Here is a 9,323-nt window from a genome sequence, read left to right on the forward strand (position 1 = left end):
CATTTTAGAGCCTGTTATGACCTAGGGAAATGTCACAACTTAGCACTGACATGACAATTCTTTCAGGAGCCCCACCCACCGGTGAAGATGTTGAGCTCCCCGTGGTCCTGGCATTTCTGTGAAAGCTTCTCAAGTGGAAGTTTGAAAACACTCGGAACTGTTCAGCTGTGTCGCATAGTGCCTATGCTGCTGACAGATTCTCTTGGGAGGGACAGGGGCTGTTTTACCTATAGGCAAACTAGGCCGCTGCTTAGGGAGGCAGATTCTGTCTAGGGTGGCAAGGGCACAATGCACTCACACAAATTTGGCCTGGTCACCCCTCTGTCATGACCACCAAACTATCAGCAGGCTCCCTATGAACTCCCTATGCACCCCACCCGAGTTGAGAACCTCTGTTCTAGCAGATAGGAGCAGGTGGCACACTGTAGTTTTGCCTAGAGTAGCAGATTGTCTTGAGCAGCCTCTGGGGAGGGACCTGCGCTTTTGGAACAGAAGGAACTGAACTCTATCCTTGCTGTCACCCTTAACCACATGGTGACCATTCTGTGAATCATCATGGCATACATGAAGTTCATATGTGTTCATGGATGTTTACAGCATGTAGATCAATATTGGGTGGCAGTGGTGTGGTCTGTTGCATTGAACACAGAATGGGGAATCAAGCAATAAAGAGTTAAAATCCCAGCAGTTCTGAATATTGAGCTCTAGACATTGAGGCTCAGATCCACAAAAGCACTTGGTGCCTAAATTAAAAAATAAAAAATTTAGGCACCACTGAGATCCTCAAAACCCAATGCTCAGCTGCCACCTAACTTTGGAGGTGCCTACATTTTCACAATAAAAGTCCTCCAGGTGCCTACATTTCTGCCACTGGGCATGCACACAATGCCTCAGTGCCATCTCATGCTCAAGCCCCAGCACCAGCCTCAAGCCAGGTGAAGACAGCCATTCCCTCGCTGGGTCTGCTCTGGTAGGTGTTATCAGAGCACACCTAACTCCACACAAAAGGGAGGTGGATTCTCCCCTTACAACCTGTATCGCAGTGATTAGGGAACTCACCCAGCAGGCTGGAAACACCCACTCAATTCTCTGCTCTGCCTGATGGGGAGAAAGGATTTGAAGATGGGTTTCTTCACTCTCAGATGAGTGCCCTAACCTCTAGACTACAGAATCACTCTCACTGGCTCTCTGGCCCAGTACGTAATTATGTGTACAGAATGGAACAGCTTCAACAGGAGAGACCGAGGGAGACCCATATTAGAATATTCCAGAGTCTGGTGGAATTCTACCCCCCACCCCCACCCCCTCCCCAGAGATAACTTGGGGATATGCCTACATAGCCAAATGGAGCCTTCAGGCCCTAATCCTGCTATTGACTATATGTGGGCGTACATGTTGTATACTAATGAACATTACAAAAAAAGTCCTGCTGGAGAAAGGAAATAAGAGATCTCAATTAATGCCTATTCTGTCTACACCCCTGTTGTGATGCCATAGCTTCTGTCTTCTGAAAGGGTACAGCTGATCATGCAGATAGAAGCCACGTCTACATTGCAAACTTTTACCAGCATAACAATGTCAGTCAGGGGTGTGATCCCTGGCCAATATAGCTATGCTGGCAGAAGCCCCTGCACTTCGGGGTTGTGGGGAAAAGGAGGGAATAAGCTATGCTGGCAAATGGCATTCACACTAGGAATGCTTTGCTGAAACTTGTAGTCGGAGCAAAGTGTTCCTGGTCTAGACCTGGCCCTAGCCTCAGGCCATCCATCATCAAGTGTCTTACAAAAGAGACACCAGTTCCCCTGCCTTATGGAAAAACTGTGCTCTAATTAGTAACTGAATTCAGGACATAGGCAGAAGAAAGAGCAATCTGTTCATTGTGTAGTTCTCCCATTGCGAACTGCTTTACATGAAAGGCATTTTAATGTTGCCTATGTGCTAACTGATTGGCCAGGACTTTTATCATTCCCTAGAGCAGAAGTCATTCATCTCGAGTGCTATTCAGAGAGAATGTATCAACTGTCTAATTTAAAGCGCTGATTTTATTTTCTGCTGCTTTGACATTTCCAGTCAAGGAGCTTCTCATATGAATCGGCAAAACCAACTGTGCACAAATGGCACAGGGTCAGTTATGAGCCCATAAAAGGCTTCAGCTCAGTTTATGACCTCACCTCCAGTAGCCACAAACAAACCAACCAAATGCTCCCCACAAACTAAAGAAATACAAATATATTCCATCTCCGGAAATGCTGAGACTATAGACCTCTGGTGACAGCACAAGCTGCTTATTAACAAATTCAAGGTGGACATTAAAAAATAAATACTTGAAAGAGAAAGGACAGTATTGTGGCTTGGGCACTGGATGAGGCAAATCAAGGGACCTGGATTCTACTTCCAGCTCTACTGCACACTTCATGTGCAATTTTTCACAAGTCACTCAACCTCTCTGTGCCACCAGCTAAAAAAAAAATGGAAAAATAATATTTCATTTCATAGGTTTTTTTTTAAATGAGGCTAAGCTCATTGATGGGTTGAGAGATATTACGGCAATGAATGCTACACAAAAGTCTATAAAATATACAATAAAATAACTCCAAACTTTAATCTAGAAATAAGCATTAAGGAGAAGATAGTTGAAACCTATACAGGCCTTTTTCATTTCTTTTAGTATTTTCTTAAACAGGAAAAAAAGAAATTCGCAGGCAGTAAGTCACCAGTCTAGGAGCCTATTGTTGATTCTATGATTAATAATTTATTACTAGTACAGTCTCATTTTAGAACTGGACATTGCTCTGGTTTCTACACTTACAAAAGTTACAAACTATGTATTTATGGCATTGGACTGGGGTTATTCCCTGATGCTGAATCAGACTTATACAAAATAAACTCCTCCTAATTTCAATGCTATGTACTCCCAGGTTCACAGATACCAAGGCTTGATGAGACTATTATGATCATCTGTTCTGACCCTTTGTATAACACAGACTATAGAACTTCCCTGAAAAAAATCCAAGAGAATTTTTTTTAAATCACATTTTCATTTAAAAATTGCCAGTGATGGAGAATCCACCATGATATTAGTAAATTGTTGCAATGGTTAATTACCGTCACTGTTAAAAATGACAGGTTTCAGAGTAGCAGCCGTGTTAGTCTGTATCTGCAAAAAGAACAGGAGTACTTGTGGCACCTTAGAGACTAACCAATTTATTTAAGCATAAGCTTTCATGAGCTACAGCCCACTTCGTCAGATGAATAGAATGGAACATACAGTAAGAAGATATATATACATGCAGAGAACATGAAAAAGTGGAAGTTGCCATACCAAATCTAAGAGGCTAATTAATTAAGATGAGCTATTATCAGCAGGAGAAAACAACTTTTGTAGTGATAATCAAGATGGCCCATTTAGACAGTTGACAAGAAGGTGTGAGGATACTTAACATGGGGAAATAGATTCTATTTGTGTAATGACCCAGCCACTCCCAGTCTCTATTCAAGCCCAAGTTAATGGTATCTAGTTTGCAAATTAATTCCAGTTCAGCAGTTTCTCATTGGAATCTGTTTTTGAACCTTTTCTGTTGCAAAATTGTCACCTTTAAGTCTGTTACTGAGTGACCAGAGTGGTTGAAGTGTTCTCCTACTGGTTCTTGAATGTTATGATTCCTGATGTCAGATTTCTGTCCATTTATTATTTTGCGTAGAGACTGTCCAGTTTGGCCAATGTACATGGCAGAGGGGCATTGCTGGCACATGATGGCATATATCACATTGGTAGATGTGCAGGTGAACGAGCCCCTGATGTGTTTAGGTCCTATGATGGTGTCACTTGAATAGATATGTGGACAGAGTTGTCATCGGGCTTTGTCGCAGGGGTAGGTTCCTGGGTTAGTGTTTTTGTTGTGTGGTGCGTGGTTGCTGGTGAATATGTGCTTCAGGTTGGGGGACTGTCTATAAGCGAGGACTGGTCTGTCTCCCAAGATCTGAGAGAGTGAAGGATCATCTTTCAGGATAGATTGTAGATCTTTGATGATGCGCTGGAGAGGTTTTAGTTGGGGGCTGATGGTGACGGCTAGTGGCGTTCTGTTATTTTCTTTGTTGGACCTGTCCTGTAGTAGGTGACTTCTGGGTACTCTTCTGGCTCTGTCAATCTATTTTTTCACTTCAGCAGGTGGGTATTGTAGTTGTAAGAATGCTTGATAGAGATCTTGTAGGTGTTTGTCTCTGTCTGAGGGATTGGAGCAAATGCAGTTGTATCTTAGAACTTGGCTGTAGAAAAGGGATCGTGTGGTGTGTCCTGGATGGAAGCTGGAGGCATGTAGGTTAGTATAGTGGTCAGTAGGTTTCTGGTATAGGGTGGTGTTTATGTGACCATCACTTATTAGCACAGTAGTGTCCAGGAAATGACCAGTCCACTTGTGTGGACTGGTCCAGGCTGAGGTTGATGGTGGGATGGAAATTGTTGAAATCATGGTGGAATTCCTCAAGGGCTTCTTTTCCATGGATCCAGATGATGAAGATGTCATCAATGTAGCACAAGTAGAGTAGGGGCATTAGGGGATGAGAGCTGAGGAAGCATTGTTCTAAGGCAGCCATAAAAATGTTGGTATACTGTTCTCACCCACAACTATTTCACATGTGGGGACAATGTATACCTTCAAGTCAGGGGCACGGCCCCACACTATGCCAACATTTTTATGGCTGACTTAGAACAACAGGATCTATTTTCCAAAAATCCATGTTGATTGACATTAATTATGGTCCCCTCCTTTAATTCTTGATTAGTTAAATCCTGCATCAGCTGCTCTGTTATCTTTCTCAGGATCGACATCAGACTCACAGACCTATAATTACCTAGGTAATCTTGTTTACCCTTGTGTGCCAATATTTTAAAAATTAACTATTTCCAGTCTTGTGGAACTTCCCCAGTGTTCCAAGTCTTATTGAAAAATCAACATTAATGGTCCAACAAGTTCCTCACCAGGTCTTTTAAAACTCTTGGATGAAAGTTATCCGGAATTGCCGATTTAAAAAGGTCTAACTAACAGCAGCTCTTTAACATCCTCCTAAGATGCTAGTGGAATGGAAAGAGTGTTATTATATGATAACTACATCATGTTTTTTTGGAAAATACAGAACAGAAATATTTATTGAACACTTCTGCTTGTTCTGCATTAGTATTGACAATTCTATCATTTCCATCTGGTAATGGACCAGTAACATTGTCAGGAAGCTTTTTGTTCCTAATATACTTTTAAAAACCTTCTTTTCCTCTGTTCTACTGGCGACAGATTTCCTTGTGTCCATTTGCTTCCCTTGTCAATTTTCTGCAATTCCTAGCTTCTGATTCATATTCATTATTACAAACTTCCCCTTTGTTCCATTTGTTATATATTATTTTTTAATTTTTTATAGCTGCCTTTACTTCTCTTCTAAGTCAATCATGGCTTTTGGGGCTTTTGATAAAGTGTTCTTAAACAATTCCCAATTTTCATTCCCCTTTTTTTGATTAAATTCTTCCTCCCATTTGATTTGGTTCATGATTGTTTTCAGCTTTGTGAAAATATGTGGTTTGGTCTTTATTCTGTTTACACATTTATAAGCATTTACAAGTGCGACCAAGTTATGATCACTTGTACCTAAGCTACCATTTAATTTTTAACTGTAATAAGTTTTTCTTTGTCTGTGTTACACCTCTTCTTGACACAATTCCCACATGTAGGATGCAACACTTTTTAAATTAGGAAATTATCTATAATATTTAGAAATTCCAAGGATGTTTTAGTACTGGAAGTATGAGATCTCCAGCAGAGGTCACTCAAATTAAAATCCCCCATGATTATGGAGCTTTTTTCCCTACCCATTATAAATTGGTGCATAAGGAGCGGGTCATCCTGTTCCCTAGTATGATTTGGAGGTCTGTAGCAGACACTAACTAATACCCATCTTGTGTTTCACCATAACCATTAAAGAGCATTTTCTTCTGAGTTATCAGTGACTCTGAAACAGGTAATGCCATTTTTGACAGAGTGCTACTCACTCTTCCTTTAGAGAATTGTCCACTCAATATTTCATGGATAGGTTATAACCATTGATTATAAAATTCCAATCATGAGAATGATCCAACCGGGTTTCAGTAAAACCAACTAGATTGAGTTTATTTAGCAATTAGCAATCCTAGCTCTGTTTGTTTGTTACCTAGGCTCCTAGCATTGGTGTATAGGCAATTAAGCAATTTCTTCCTTTCATGTCCTTTGGTTCCTAAATTAATTTTGTTCTCAACATCTTGATTTCAGGTCAAATGAGTGCTCACATCTTCCCTCTTTTTACCTTCCCTTCTTGTTATTAGCTTAACATCCTTCTAACTACTCTAGCCAGCCTGTCAAGGGGAAATTGGTTCTAACTATACAGCCCCCAGAAGTTCTAACTATTCTCTCCCCTAGAAGGTGGACCAATGTTCCAAAACCCCCAAACCCTAAATAACTCACCTAGCCAGCAGTTCACTTCCAGAATCTTCTCCCTTCTGTCTTCCTTCACTCACAGCACAGGAAGGATCTCGGAGAAGATCACTTAGACATTCTTATTTTTGAGTACACTTCTGAGCTCTCTGAAGTCATCTATTATCTGCAAGCTATCCCATGATGCAATGTCATTAGCGTTGATATGAATCATTACCAATGAATCCTTGTCCATCAACTTCAGAAGCCTATCTGAGATCTATTTAGCACTTTTCATCCATAGATCTCAAAAGCACTTAACAAAGGCAATCAGTATCATTATCCCCATTTTGCAGATGGGGAAACTGATGAACAGGGAGGTGAAGCGATGTGCCCAATATCAGCCAGTAGGCCAAAGGAAGGCCCAAGAATAGAATGTAGGTTTCTTGAGTCACAATCAAGTGCTGTAACCACTGCACAACACTGCCTCCCACACATACAAGCTATGTATTATTGGTATCACCACTCAACAAAAACATCCTAATGTTTAGGTATTTTTCAGGTGCCCTAAATCAGTGTTTCCCACATGGTGGGTGGCCTAAATTATTCCAGCTTGTAAATACACCTCTTTTGTGATCAATCACACTAACCAACACAGCTCAAATTTTTCTCGTATCAAATACTTGCAGCCAACTGCTTGTGATAAACCTATAAAAAGGGGGGAAAAGTTGAGTACCTTTAAATTGATAAACGTGAAGAAATAGCAAACTGTTTGTTCAGGGAGGATTGTTAGGACTATCATCCAATTACAAATAGACGAGAGAGAAAGTTAAATGTCAGAAACACATTTAGAAATACAACTGGTCAAAATTTTTCAGAAAATCTAACATTTTCCACATGCACAAAAAAAATAGACAAAATCTCTTTGCAAAAAACTCTAAACAACTCACCTTAGAGTGGTGGCATTCCTTGCGTCACTCCTGTAGGCATCAGTTCAACACTGGAGAGTAATGAGACTATTTGCGATAACATTTTCTTAACATGTAACGCAGGTATGTGCTGCATGATGGATTTGACCCTTCCGGCATGATTTTACTCTTTTCACTGTTTGATGTTATTGGTGGCTGCTCTTTTCTTTAACACACCTATAAAAACTGTCAAGCCAAGTACAGAGCAAGAACATGCTAAAAATGGTATATTAAAAAAAAAAACATCATCCAACCAACATCTGTCTGGTGCGTCTAGCAAACCGCAGACTGCACAAATACACACAAACTAGGGAAAATTTTAAATAAAATCTGGGCAGACCATCCTTAAAAGTCCATTGAGAATTGCATACAATCTATTGAGCTTTGGCCCATTTCCATATCAATTATTAGATCATTTGGGGGCATTAAGTAGATAATACCATTTACACAATTTACTAAAATAACTAGAAAAGCCCATGAGGATGCCTAGTTACTTATGAAACATATGCAGACAGGATGCTCCTTGTGCTACGCAGCATCTTGTTTACAGGAAATCCTGTGATCTTCCTTATCACATACTTATTATTAACTCTTGTTATCTGCTGCATCACTAAAGGATAATATCTGCTTCTTTGTAGCTTAATAAGTATTAAATACTGTCACTGAATTTCAACAGCTTTGCACAGGCAGCACAAAATTCAATCTCAGGACATCAGCTGGACTTTAGAAAGACCATGGGCCCAGCAGCAGCTGAGCAAATCAAGTCAAGAATGTTTATTTTCTGATAAGATCAAAGACAGGGACAAGATGTGTTGAAAAATGATACATCAGTTGTAATGGTGTAAAATACTGAATCTCAGCTCCTGTTTGGATGAGGAGAGCATCCTAAAAGACCGACCTGTTTACATTAAGATCATATTACATAAACTACACACAAACCACGTACTGATTCAGATCTTATGCCAGTGTAAATTAGGAGTAACTCAAATGAAATTAATTAAATTACAGTGTGAGAGCAGAATCATGCCTACTTTGTCTATAAATACATGCACAAGACACTTATTTTTAAAATATATAGAGTGGATAGATACGAGATGTAGGTATAAGATATCATGAAACTTAATAAATATTTGCTAAGCACCTTAAGATCCTCAGATGAAAAGAACTATAAGAGGTGTCAAATTTTATAGACATAGATTTTTTTTTATTTTATATATATATACACACACACACATACATTTTTAAATATAATAATTTCTTACATTACAAATAGACAAGTGCCTATAAATCTATTGTTTGACAATGAAAATACTAAAGCACCCACTTTGGGTTGTGTTTCATACACTAGTATCTCTAAAAAAAATCAAACGCTGCTATATCCTAAAACTGTGTGTGACTTTTGACCCATAATAGCTCACACTGCACTGATTATCTGAAGTAAATTCTGAAGGATTTCACTGAAGATGCAGAAAGTTAAATCCTTATCATTTTCTTAATAATTACTGTTTCAAAGAGGTTTGTCTTTGCTCTGACAACTAGCAACGATACCACTAGATGGAGCTGCAGCATTTGCAAGAACACATACCTGGAAACTTGCACCATATAAAATGAATGAAAAAAACTTTTTTAAACAACAAAAGGATTAAAATGTCTGGAAAAAAAAATTTCTACTTAGAAAAGTCTAACATTTAAATTTTTAATGCACTTAAAATTAAAAAAAATAAATTGCATGAGTTTTAGAGCATAGTTCCTACCTTTCTAGTTGTCCTTAAGGACAATTTAGCATCTCTTTATCAGGCAGCTATATGAGCAGAGCAGAAAGCAGAAAGAGAAAATATTCTTGTCGGCTTTTAGACCTGGTGAGTTCAAAGACAGAGTCACTGCAGTGTCTCAGTTCCTACAGTACCTTTTCCTTCTGATC

This window comes from Natator depressus, chromosome 12, assembly GCF_965152275.1.
Source record: "Natator depressus isolate rNatDep1 chromosome 12, rNatDep2.hap1, whole genome shotgun sequence".
NCBI lineage: Eukaryota > Metazoa > Chordata > Testudines > Cheloniidae > Natator > Natator depressus.